The sequence below is a fragment of the Pseudorca crassidens genome, chromosome X (genome assembly GCF_039906515.1).
Source record: "Pseudorca crassidens isolate mPseCra1 chromosome X, mPseCra1.hap1, whole genome shotgun sequence".
NCBI classification, from domain to species: Eukaryota; Metazoa; Chordata; class Mammalia; order Artiodactyla; family Delphinidae; genus Pseudorca; species Pseudorca crassidens.
In genome coordinates this window covers 52,995,512-53,008,280 of record NC_090317.1, presented here as the reverse complement: position 1 = coordinate 53,008,280, position 12,769 = coordinate 52,995,512, and positions in this window count along the sequence as shown.

Genomic DNA, 12,769 nt, shown 5'->3' with positions numbered 1-12,769 from the left:
TTGGGCATTGTGCACGCAGGCTTTTTCTAGCTGCAGCGAGTGGGGACTACTCTTTGTTGCAGTGCTTAGGCTTCTCATTGCTGTGGCTTCTCTTGTGGCAGAGCACAGGCTCTAGGCACACGGGCTTCAGTAGTTTTGGCATGTGGGCTCAGTAGTTGTTGCATACGGGCTTAGTTGCTCTGCAGCATGTGGGATCTTCACAGACCAGGGCTCCAACCCTTGTCCTCTGCATTGGCTGGTGGATTCTTAACCACTGCACCACCAGGGAAGTCCCAGGAATGCTTTTTAGAAGTGTAGATTCCTGAGACCCACAACAGACCTAATAAGGAGTAAGGTCCAATAGCTGTATACATAACAAGGATCTGAGGTGATTTATATGCACAGTGCTATGTTTTATAAAGTTTGAAAATTCTGAAATGTAAACAAAATATATTAAAACCAAGAAGATGAACACACGAGGATGTTCTAAACATGAAAAATAAATTTATGTTGCACTCTAAACTTCACATTTCCTTTGTTTCAATTATCACAACTCCTTGTCTTTTGTCTATATTGCCTCTAACGTGGGATATAAAAATGCTGTGCAAAAGTCACCTGTGACTGGTCTTACATAATGAAGTAAACTGATCATTTCTCCTTGTGGTCTGATTAAAAGATTGGATGTATTCAAAGTCTGACAAGTGAAGTCTGCATTTCAGGGAATGGAAAAAAAAACAGTTATTGATACTTTTCCTTTTTTACTTTGATATTGTGGTTTCATATATCCCTATATATAATTTACAGTAATTATTAATGTTCTACACTGCCTATTTCAGACTCCCTTCCTTCCAGGGTCACATTAAGATTGCATTTTCCAGACTCTTTAACTGAAGTGTTGTATAGCCACATGGCTTGGTTTGGTCAATAAAATATGAGGAGAACTGATATATATATATATAAACTTCTATGTGGAAGCTTTAACCACTAGCATGTGTAGGTTTCCCATCCTTCCCCCTTCATAATGAAGATGTTTATTAGTATTATCGTGTCCCTTTTCAATCATCATAAATTGAGTATGTGCAGGAAACAGATAATTTTTCTTTATATTTTATTTTTTTTCACATAAGGAAGAGTCACATCTAGATCTGATATATAGATTATCTGTGCCTAATTCAGGCATCTTGGATTTAGAGCTTGACATAGTCACTAGATGAGATTTTTGTGTTGCCCTCCCTGAGACTGTAGTGAAAATATTATGTGTGAAGGAAGGGAATGAGCTGAATCTTTTGTGAACAGCCTCTATGGAGAACAGTATGGAAGTTCCTTAAAAAATGAAAAGTAGAGTCACCATATGATCCAGCAATCCCACTCCTGGGCATATATCTGGATAAAATTATAATTTGAAAAGGTACATGCACCCCAATATTCATAGCAGCACTATTTACAATAGCCAAGACATGGAAACACAACCTAAATGTCCAACAACAAATGAATTGATAAATAAAATGTGGTATATGTATACAATGGAATATGATTCAGCCATAAAAAGAATGAACTAATGCAATTTACAGCAACATGGATGGACTTAGAGATTATCATATTAAGTGAAGTAATTCAAAGAGAGAAAGACAAATGTCATATGATATCACTTATATGTGCAATCTAAAATATGATACAAATGAACTTATTTACTGAAGAGAAACAGATATAGAAAACAAACTTATGGTTACCAAAGGGAAAGGGGTGGGGGGAGGAATAAATTAGGAGTTTAAGATTAGCAGATACAAACTACTATATATAAAATCGATAAGCAACAAAATCCTACTGTATAGCACAGGGAACTATACTCAGTATCTTGTAATACCCTATAATGGAAAAGAATATAACTACATAACTGAATCACTTTACTGTACACTTTAACACAATATTGTAAATTAACTAGACTTCAATAAAAAATATAACTGATTATTCAAGCTCAGGAAAAAAAAATATACGAAGTTCAAATCTGTGTCAATAAGAAAAGTTTTATTAGAACACATCCATGCCCATTTGTTTATGTATTGTGTTTGGTTACTTTCATACTACAATGGCAGAGGTGAGTAGTAGCTTGGCAGGGACCATGAAATCCACAAAGTCTAAAACAATTACTATTAGACTCTTCACAGTAAATTTTCGCAAATTTATACTCTAAATAATTAATGTTTTTATTGTTCATAGTCAAATGAACTCTGAATATTTCTTGATGACATTTCAATTTTGATGAAGAAAGTTGATTGCTGATACATTTTAGTTTCTGTAATAATTGGAATTTAATATTATATTTAATATTTAATAATATTTATATTTAATATTTAATAATCCTGTGTCACCATTTAATTTAGATTCCTTAAACATTACAATCACTCAACAACAATGGATTTTTCAGGAATCACAATAAAATTGGAAAACCTTTGACAGTACTTTATTTCCAGCAGTGTTTTAATAATAAGGGGAAAGTCCTCAGAGATCTTGGAAGATCTTTAATTTTGCTTGTGCAAATATTTGATATTGACATACTCTTTCGTTTATCTTGAAATCACAATTTAATTAAAATTATCTTACACAACTCAGTGTGAATATCTTGCCCTAATAGAATTTTATATTTTTTAAAAATTAAACATACTGTATAAAAGCTTTGATTTGCCTACATGTGAAAAGCAGTATATTTGAGGGCAAGAATTTCAAAAAGAGATAATCCATTCTAAAATGTTAAATAACCTCTCTTCTGTCTAAAAATTAATTTGAATTTCTTGCTTAAAAATATGTTAAAAAAAACAATAAACAAGGTAATATTGGCTAAAAACACTAAAAATGTTGGATTGGGTTATAATATTGTCCAGTTACTTTTCCTTTAGATCATCCATTTAAACAACGAATTCAAGGAAAAATCGGTAGGAATTTGCTAATTATCCACTAAAATTATCCAAATTTTATGCTCCTAAAAATAAAAAAAAATTTTAGACTTGAATTTATGTCTTTAGTTAAGAAGCTAAAAATTTTATTTATCAAAAGCAGCATGCTAAATTAGAAGAAACGTTAGTCTTAGCTTCAACAAACCAGTGCTTTAACATATTACTTTAGGGAGAAAGGTTCACCTTTCTGTTAACTCACTTGTATAAGGGAAGTATTACTATTTATAATGCAATTATTATATTATCTAATACAGTATAAATAACATTAGTATTAATAATATCAATTTTATATTAATATATAAGAATCCAGTTATAATATACAACTTTATTATATAATTTTATATAATAATATAATGAATAATATTATTAATAGTGATATTGGGAGTTGTGGGAAACATTTCCAAATAATGAAGGTAAGTATCACATAGAACATATTCAATAAATTATAACTGTTATTATTGTTAGTTGATTACTACCACTTATATCATTGTGTTTTATTGAGGGCCTGCCATGTATTAAGTACATTATTTACATTGTCTTATTTAATCCACCACTTACCACACTGTCTGGCAGAATAATGATTTAATAAATATTGTTGGGTGAAAGAACAAGTCCTCAGAATAAATATTGAAATGAAAGTTTTATTACCCCAATTTACAGAAGATAAAAGTAAGGCTCATAATTACATAGCTAATAGTGACAAAACATTGTATGGCTCTGTTATATCCCACTGCAGGAAGAGGTCAACTTGGCACCCATCTCCCTGTGCTCCTTGCTCTATTGTCCTAATTTTGTACATAAGATAAAGTTTATGAATCTTACTATTCCACACTAAGTATTGTCATGACTCAGGTCAACAATTTTTTTTTTTTTTTTTGCGGTACGCGAGCCTCTCACTGTTGTGGCCTCTCCCACTGCGGAGCACAGGCTCTGGACGTGCAGGCTCAGCGGCCATGGCTCACGGGCCCAGCCGCTCTGTGGCATGTGAGATCTTCCCGGACTGGGGCACAAACCCGTGTCCCCTGCATCGGCAGGCGGACTCTCAACCACTGCGCCACCAGGTCAACCTTTTTTATGATATTTGTCACTTGCACTTTCTATAACAAGTGATTTTCATACAGATAACTATTGTTATCATTAGTTGTTTACATATCTGCCTCCTCTACTAAACCTGTGCATACCTTAAAAGCAGTGGCAACATCTTATGCAACTTTACACTAGTCACAAATAATACAGTCATGGTACATAGTAGATATAAGATAAATTGTTATTTATTGAATGAATGGTCAAGAATGCAAAACTGATCCAAGAAGGCTAGCATGTGACTTAAACATTAGCAGAGTTCTGACACAGAGAGTTTATATGAAAAATTCAAACACATAAAATCAAGGGAAGTTTGCTTTAGGGTCTGAGTTGTAGTCATTACCTAATGTCTTCATTTTATAAAGTATAAATAGTTTACAAATACATTTTAGCTGTGGAAAGCAAAGTTAAATTGATTAATGACCCAATCTAATTCTCAACAGGACTATGAAATCCAGGTGCACTTCTAAGTTTCCATTGGGGTTGTTTTTGTTTTGGTTTAGTTAACATTTACTGAGTACTTACTATTTGCCCAGCTTTTTATATACATTATTTTGTTTAACCCTCCTATGAGAATAAGTGTGTTAAAATGATTTGTTCAACATCATACTTCTAATAAGGACAAGTGATATACAGGCAGACCTCATTTTATTGTGTTTCCCTTTATTGTGCTTCAAAGATACTGTGTTTTTTACAAATTGAAGGTTTGTGGCAATCCTGCATTAAGCAAGTCTATTGGCACCATTTTTCCCAACCGTTCTTGCTCAATTCGTGTTTTTGTGTCACATTTTGATAATTTTCACAATATTTCAAGCTTTCTTATTATTTTATTTGTTATAAATATAAAACTTTAGTGGATGAGGAGTTGCTTCTTATGGAGCAAAGAAAGTGGTTTCTGGAAATGGACTCTACTACTGGTGAAGTTGCCATGAAGATTGTTGAAATGACAGCAAAGGATTTAGAATATTACATAAACCTAGTTGAAAACAGTGGCAAGGTTGGAGAGGATTGACTCAAATTTTGAAAGGAGTTCTACCGTGGGTAAAATCCTACCAAACAGCATTGCATGCTACAGAGAAATCATTTGTGAAAGGAAATTGTTGATCAGGGTGCCCAACTTCAGTGTTGCTTTATCTTAAGAAATTACCACAGCCACCCCAACCCCAGCAACCATGATCCTGATCAGTAAACAGCTCTCAACTTTGAGACAGGACCCTCCACCAGCAAAATGATTATGGTTTGCTGAAGGCTCAGATGATGATATTTCTTAGCCACAAACTATTTTTTAATTAAGGTATATACATTGTTTTTTAAGACATAATGCTACTGCACACTTAGTATAGACTACAGTATAGTGTAAACATTACTTTTGTGTGTACTGGGAAGCCAAAACGTTGGTAAGACTTGCATTATTTTGATATTCCCTTTTTGTGGTAGTTTGAAACTGAACCCACAATGTCTCTGAGATGTGCCTGTAGTTTTCATCTAGATCTGACTAATTTCAATACCCAAGACTGTACCCACTAAATTATACTGCATCTAATATTCCCAGTCTCCTCAACAGTTTTTTTGCACCTTCCATGAGCAAACAGTAACAATATATGCTCATCTATAGTGAATACCTATAATACACATTTATCCACTAATCCTGAAACAAAGTTGTTCAGTTCTATTGATCTAAAACAAATAGACTGCCAGCTATTTCTCCAGCAAAAACAGGTTTATTCAGGATTAGCTAAGAATTGCAATTCAGAGTCTGCAACCATGGTGAGCCAAGTTCAAGTCCCCATAGAGCAGCAAGGGGAAGAGAACTTATAGAGGGTTAGCAACCTAAATGTTCATTGACAGAGGAATGGATAAGGATGTGGTATATATATATATATATATATATATATAATGGAATATTACTCAGCTGTAAAAAGAATGACATAATGCCATTTGAAGCAACATGGATGGATTTAGAGATTATCATACTAAGTGAAGTAAGTCAGGCAGAGAAAGACAAATTTCATATAATATCACTTATATGTGGAAACTAATTTTTAAAATGATACAAATGAACTTATTTACAAAACAGAAACAAACAGATCTCGAAATCAAACTTATGATTACCAAAGTGTAAATGTGGGAGGAAGTGTTAAATTAGGAGATTTGGATTAACCTATACACACTACTATATGTGAAATAGATAACTAACAAGAACTTACTGTATAGCACAGGGAACTCTACACAATATTCTATAATAATCTATATGGGAAAAGAATCTGAAAAATAATGGATACATATATATGTATAACTGATTCACTTTTGCTGTACACCTGAAACTAACACAACATTGTAAATCAACTATACTCCAATAAAAACTTTTTAAAAAAGAACTTATAGGGCTTCCCTGGTGGCGCAGTGCTTGAGAATCCACCTGCTGATGCAGGGGACACGGGTTCGTGCCCCAGTCCGGGAACATGCTGTGGAGCGGCTGGGCCGTGAGCCATGGCCACTGAGCCTGTGTGTCCAGAGCCTGTGCTCCACAATGGGAGAGGCCACAACAGTGAGAGGCCCACGTATATAAAAAAAGAACTTATAGAGGGTAAAAGGAAGTTGGGAGGGTTATAGTAAACAAAGAGTCCATGGTTTTTCACTGGTTGAGTTGTTGCCAGGAAAGAAGAGGAGCCTTTCTCTTTCCATTGGGCTCTCCTATCCTCCCCCTTCTTGTCTCCCAATTCTATGTAATTGATGTTTCTGTTTTTTACAGTTCCATAAAGAGAGAGATTGCATATAAAACTGATAGTGGAAGGAAAATGAAGTAATTAGCCCCTGGTGATCAAATGTGAAGCACCTGTAAGCAATGTACAGAAAGAAAAAATTTAAGGGCAACTGAAGATGCTATGTCTGTTTTGAGGGGATGGTCTTGTCAGTAAACTTTGTAAGTGATGCTCTTGAATAATACAATTCAAGGGTCGGGAAAAAAACAATGCTTATAGAGAAGGTAATTCTTGAAATTCCATATTGTTGCCTCTAAATATTGGACTTTGATTTTGATTAGCATACAAATATTCTTGGATTGGTAACTCTTCAAGTTATAGATACATTTATCTTAGTGTGAGATAAGGAATTAAAAATGTATTTCTCAAAGGTCAAAAGAGCATTTGTTTAAGAATAATACTGATGGGTAAAACATGTACAATGTTAGTGGGTAAATAGGTTCTTAAACTCAAGAAAGCACATAAAAGTCAAATTCAGTGTGAAAAACTCTCATGCATAACTTAATGATCCAGAAATTTTGATGTTGGATTTTTACTCCCTTGTTTGAAGAACCCCAATCCGAGGTTAGGGTTATTCACCCTGATATAGTTAGGATCTTGCTTTTTGCCTAGATTGTGGAGGAATCCTTCTACCTTTCTACCCTAAGGGGGAAAAGCAGTTTCTTATTTGGGATTGCTTATACAAGTACAGAGGAACAGCCTTGAAACAAACTCCTTATTTGGAAATTTGTTTACTTCTTATGTTGTAACTGCAGGTCACCATCCTTAGCTTGATAGTAACCCCACTGAGATGCCTACAGCCTGAAGGAGACTTCTAGGTAAGCAGAAAGAAGGAGATTGAAAATCTGTGTTCTCTGCAGTTTTATGTCTGTGTCCAGCCACACGAGGAAAGCACAGCTTGAACAGTTCAGCCTGGTTTGTGTGACCCAGGCTCAGGTATCAGGATCAAAGTAAGGAAAGGTGTCTGTGGCTGGACAGTCACACACACACACACACACACACACAGGGCACTATAGCTATAAATAGAAAGATGATCTTTGTGAGAAAATATGAAAAAACAAGTTGGTTATGCATTGAAGTATAGAGAATAGAAGCAAATAGCAAAGACTTTAAAATCAGACACATTTGCTCACAATCCCAGCTCTGGTACGTAAAACTATTTGATTTAGAATATGTTACATAGCCTCTTACCTTTAGTTTCCTCATCTACAAATGGCAGCTGTATTAGCAGATTTTTCAGAGAACTTTCATAAGGAATTAATAGTGTATATAGAGAATTCCTTGGTGGTCCAGAGGCTAAGACTCTGTGCTTCCACTGCAGGGAGCACGGGTTTGATCTCTGATCTGGGAGCCACATACCCCTTGGCACAGCCAAAAAAAAAATGTTGTATAAAAAGTATTCTGTGTCTACCATACAATGAGACTCAAAAAAAGGTATCAATTATCATGATGATAATCATGTCAATTATGAAGATAATAAGTAATAATGACATTGATACTGTAATTATTTTAGCAAAAGCTTTAGACAAAAAAATTGTGAATTAATACCATATAACATTACTATATACTGCATAAAACTTCAATAATAATTTAAAAATGTATATTATATTTATCAATTATCTCTTTCCTGATTTTTGAAGAATTTTTCATATCACATTAGTAAGCAAAACTACTCTATTATCACTTTCCTTAGGTACAGAAATATGACTCCTACCTGGGCATTTTTTTAATATGATAGGTCCAACAACAAACATTCAAAATTAGTAAAGATATGGAAGATTGGAGCAACAAACTTAACAAGGTTGATCTAATACATGCATATACATACACATCATACACACATATATATTTTTATATATATATATTCATATATATATATATATAGAGAGAGAGAGAGAGAGAGAGAAAGAGAGAGAGGGAGGGGGGGAGAGAGAGAGAGAGAGAGAGAGAACGCTGAATTCCAAATACAGAATATATATATTGAAGAACAGTATGCAGGGAACATGAATGAAAAATAAACATGTAATGGTCAAAATGACGTACAAAAGTCAGAAAAGTTACATAATAAAGATAACATCCTTTGACCAAAATGCAAGTAAATAAAATATCACAATGTGAATATAGTTGAGAAATATTTAGAAACTTTAAAATGTCCTTCTCAATAAATTGTGAGTTAAAGAGGTAGTTATACTGGAAATCACACAATATTTAGATCTGAATCCTAATGAGCACTACAAAAAAATTAGGGGATGTAGCTAAACTGTTATTTAGAGGGAAATTTATACAAAAATTATATATATTTTTTTAATTTTGAAAATTCATCACTAAAACATTCAACTTAGAGTCATGGAGATGGAAACTAAACCTAAATATAAAAGAAAAGGAAAAATTATAAAGATAAAAACAAATAATTAATTAAAAATAAAGAAAACAAAACCTTGTTCTCTGGAAAGACATAGAAAGAAATACTGATCAGTAGGAAAGAAAAGATGTAGATACAAATAAATAAAATTAAGGACAAAAGGAGAGTATAACTAGAAAGACAGTATAGATATTAAAAATTCATTGGAGAGGGCTTCCCTGGTGGCGCAGTGATTGGGAGTCCGTCTGCTGATGCAGGGGACGTGGGTTCGTGCCCCAGTCCGGGAGGATCCCACGTGCCGTGGAGCAGCTGGGCGCGTGAGACATGGCCGCTAGGCCTGTGCGTCTGGAGCCTGTGCTCCGCAACGGGAAAGGCCACAACAGTGAGACGTCCGTGTACTGCAAAAAAAAAAAACAAAACAAAAAAATTCATCGGAAAATACTATGAACAAATTTATCCAACATTTGAAACTAAATGAGATAAATACCTCAAAAAAAATTAGTAAAACAGACCAAAAGAGAAATAGAGAATCAATGGAACTTAATCAATAATTGAAAGAACACACATAAAAGTTCCAGATTATTTTTACCAAAAATACAAAGAAAAAAGATAATTCCTATATAATTTAAAATTTTTCATAGGTTAGAAAATATATCCTTAATTTATTCAGGAGAAAAAATCAGTAAAAGAAAGACAATTATAGACTAATGTCAATTATGAGTATACATATAAAAATTCCACAACAATAAAAATTTTTTTCTATCATGTTAAAAAAAATTATATATATATATATATATATATATATATATATATATATATATATATATATATATATATATATATATATATATATCATGACCAAGAAAAGTTTATTTTCAAAAAGCAAAAAATATTTAGGTCAGAAAATATATTAATCAAATATATCATATAAAATGATTTCAGAAGAACCTATGTGATTGTAATAACAGATGTAATCATTCAATTAAATTTCAATACACATTCATGTTAATTTTTTTTTTCAGAACATAAAGATAGAGACTTCACCTAACCTGAGAAAGTTACCTACCAAAATATGTAAACAAGAGAACTTCATTAACCTGATTGAGGCAATCTATTATAAATATGCAACAAGCATTATCCTTAATGCTACCACTTTAGAAACATTGCTATTAAAGTTAGAGACAAGATACAGTTCATCATTTTTCAAACCTGTTAATATTCTACAAAGGCCTTAGATAATTAAATAGGAGAAACAACCAACCCAATTTCAATGAGCATTCCTAGCACAAAAAAAGAGTGGTCTATAAATACAATGTTCTACTAAAAGAAGGAAGTTTGGAGAAATAGCTAATTCCGGTATGAATTAGGAAATGTACAAATTGAATTTAGAGCACCTTGTCATGTCTGAAATCTAAGAAGCTATCAAAAACTATTAGGATCATGACAAAAAACATCCCACAGAAGTCAACTTGAAGGGGCTCATAGTAGCCAAAGATGGGACCATTTGTTCATTAAAAAAGAATAATAACAATGAGAGAGAGAGAGAGAGAATAGTCAGCAACCAATAATGAAGAAATTTCCCTTAAGAAAAATGGAATTAGAAACCCATTCATTAAAGCTTTTCCATATGCCCTTCATCTGGATAAACTACAGTGAGCTGATTATTGCAAATAAATACATAGAACAGCAGTGTATAAAGTTCAATGATTCAGTGGTCAGATGTTCTTACTGGATCAGTTTGTTGAATGAAGTTTCCATAGGTATGGGAAATCTGTAACAACCACAGCCCAATCTAAACTCTAATTGTGGTAAATAACTTATGGAACATCTATGTAGCCAAATCTTTTATCTGGAAGTGTGGCAAGGCTAAACAAACAAAAATAAAATGAGAATCTGTGCTCTGGTTTAGTGGTTTCTACAAATATAGAGAAAAGACAAGAGACAGGGTCATGGGCAAGACTGTCAGAGATAGAGAAGTAATATATGATCCCTTCCCTCAAGGTTATTCATGATCTAGTAGCAAAGACAAGTATATAAATAAATATAAGACAACCTAGAGTAAGTTAGGTGTCCTAAGAAAGCATGGTGATAGGAAAGTGTTATATCTGGGGTGGCTCAGTCTGAAAGCATTCTGGATTCTTTGTGGCAGGTAATAGGATAAGCAAGTTATAGATGAACCAAAGGCAATAGACCTGTATAGTTGACTCAAATTGAAAAGCCTAATTTTTAGTGTTCAAAAAAGTATTGTGAACTGAGCTTAGACAAGTTTCAGAGTCCTGGTTCTTAGTTGTGGAATGAAACATCATAGTAGAAGTGTCACTTAATTAAGGATGTGATAGATTTTGCCAAAATAAGCCACAATATTTTGCAGTTCCCCCCATTAAGGAGTTAAGTATATCTTTCTACCTTTGAGTTTCGCCTTGGTCATGTGAATTGTTTTGGCTAATAAAACATTATTAAATATGTACAAGCAGAGGTTTTAAAAGTATTCACATAATGGGGCATGCACTCTTTTACTAATGGAGACTCTTCTGTACCTACTGTAAACTAGCCCAGGAAAAATATAAATAGATTGGATTTCATTACAATCTATTAAACTAAAAGATTATGTTTGTGCTTCAAATGATTCCATGAAGAAAGTGAAAATACAACTAACAGAATGGGAGAGAATATGGGAGAAGATATTTGCAAATCGTATCTCTTAGAACTTAATAATAAAAAGACAAATAATGGAATTATAAAATAGGCAGAGAATTTGAGTAGACATTCCTCAAAATAATATATACTAATGGTCAATAGATATGTGAAAGGATGCTCAACATCAGTAATTATTAGGATAATGCAAATCAAAACTATAATGAGATTCCACTTCACAACCAATAGAATTTCTATAATCAAAAAGATAAGTGTTGACAAAGAATTGGAAAAACTGGAACCTTTACACACTGCTGGAAGGAATGTAAAATGGTGCAGATACTTTGGAAAACAGTCTGGCAGCTCTTCAAAAGCTTAAACATAGATTTACCATATGACCTAGCAATTCTACTCCGAGTTATATACCCAAGAGAGGTGAAAATATATGTTCACATGAAAACTTGTACATGAATGTTCATAATATTCATAATAGCCAAAAAGTGAAAACAACCCAAATATCTATCAACCAATGAATGGATAACCAAATGTCATATGTCCATAGAATGGAATATTATTCAGCAATAAAAATAAATGAAATACTGATACATGCTATAACTCATATGAACCTTGAAAGCATTATATTAAGGGGAAGAAGCCAGTCACAAAAGACCACACATAATATGATTCCATTTATATTGAATATCCATAGTAGGCAAATCCATAGAAACAGAGAGTACTAATGGGTCCCTTAGGTTAAGGTAAATGGGGAGGATTGCCGGAAGATAGCTAAAGTGTATAATGCTTCTTTGGGGGATAATGAAAATTTTCTAAATTTGATTGTGGTTATGGTTGCACAGCTCTGTGAACATACTAAAAGTCATTAAATTGTACACTTAAATGGGTAAATTGTATGATGTGTCAATTATATCCCAATAAAACTGTTACCAAAACATCAAATTGAAGAACATAAAATCATATCAGAACAACTAGAAATGTGT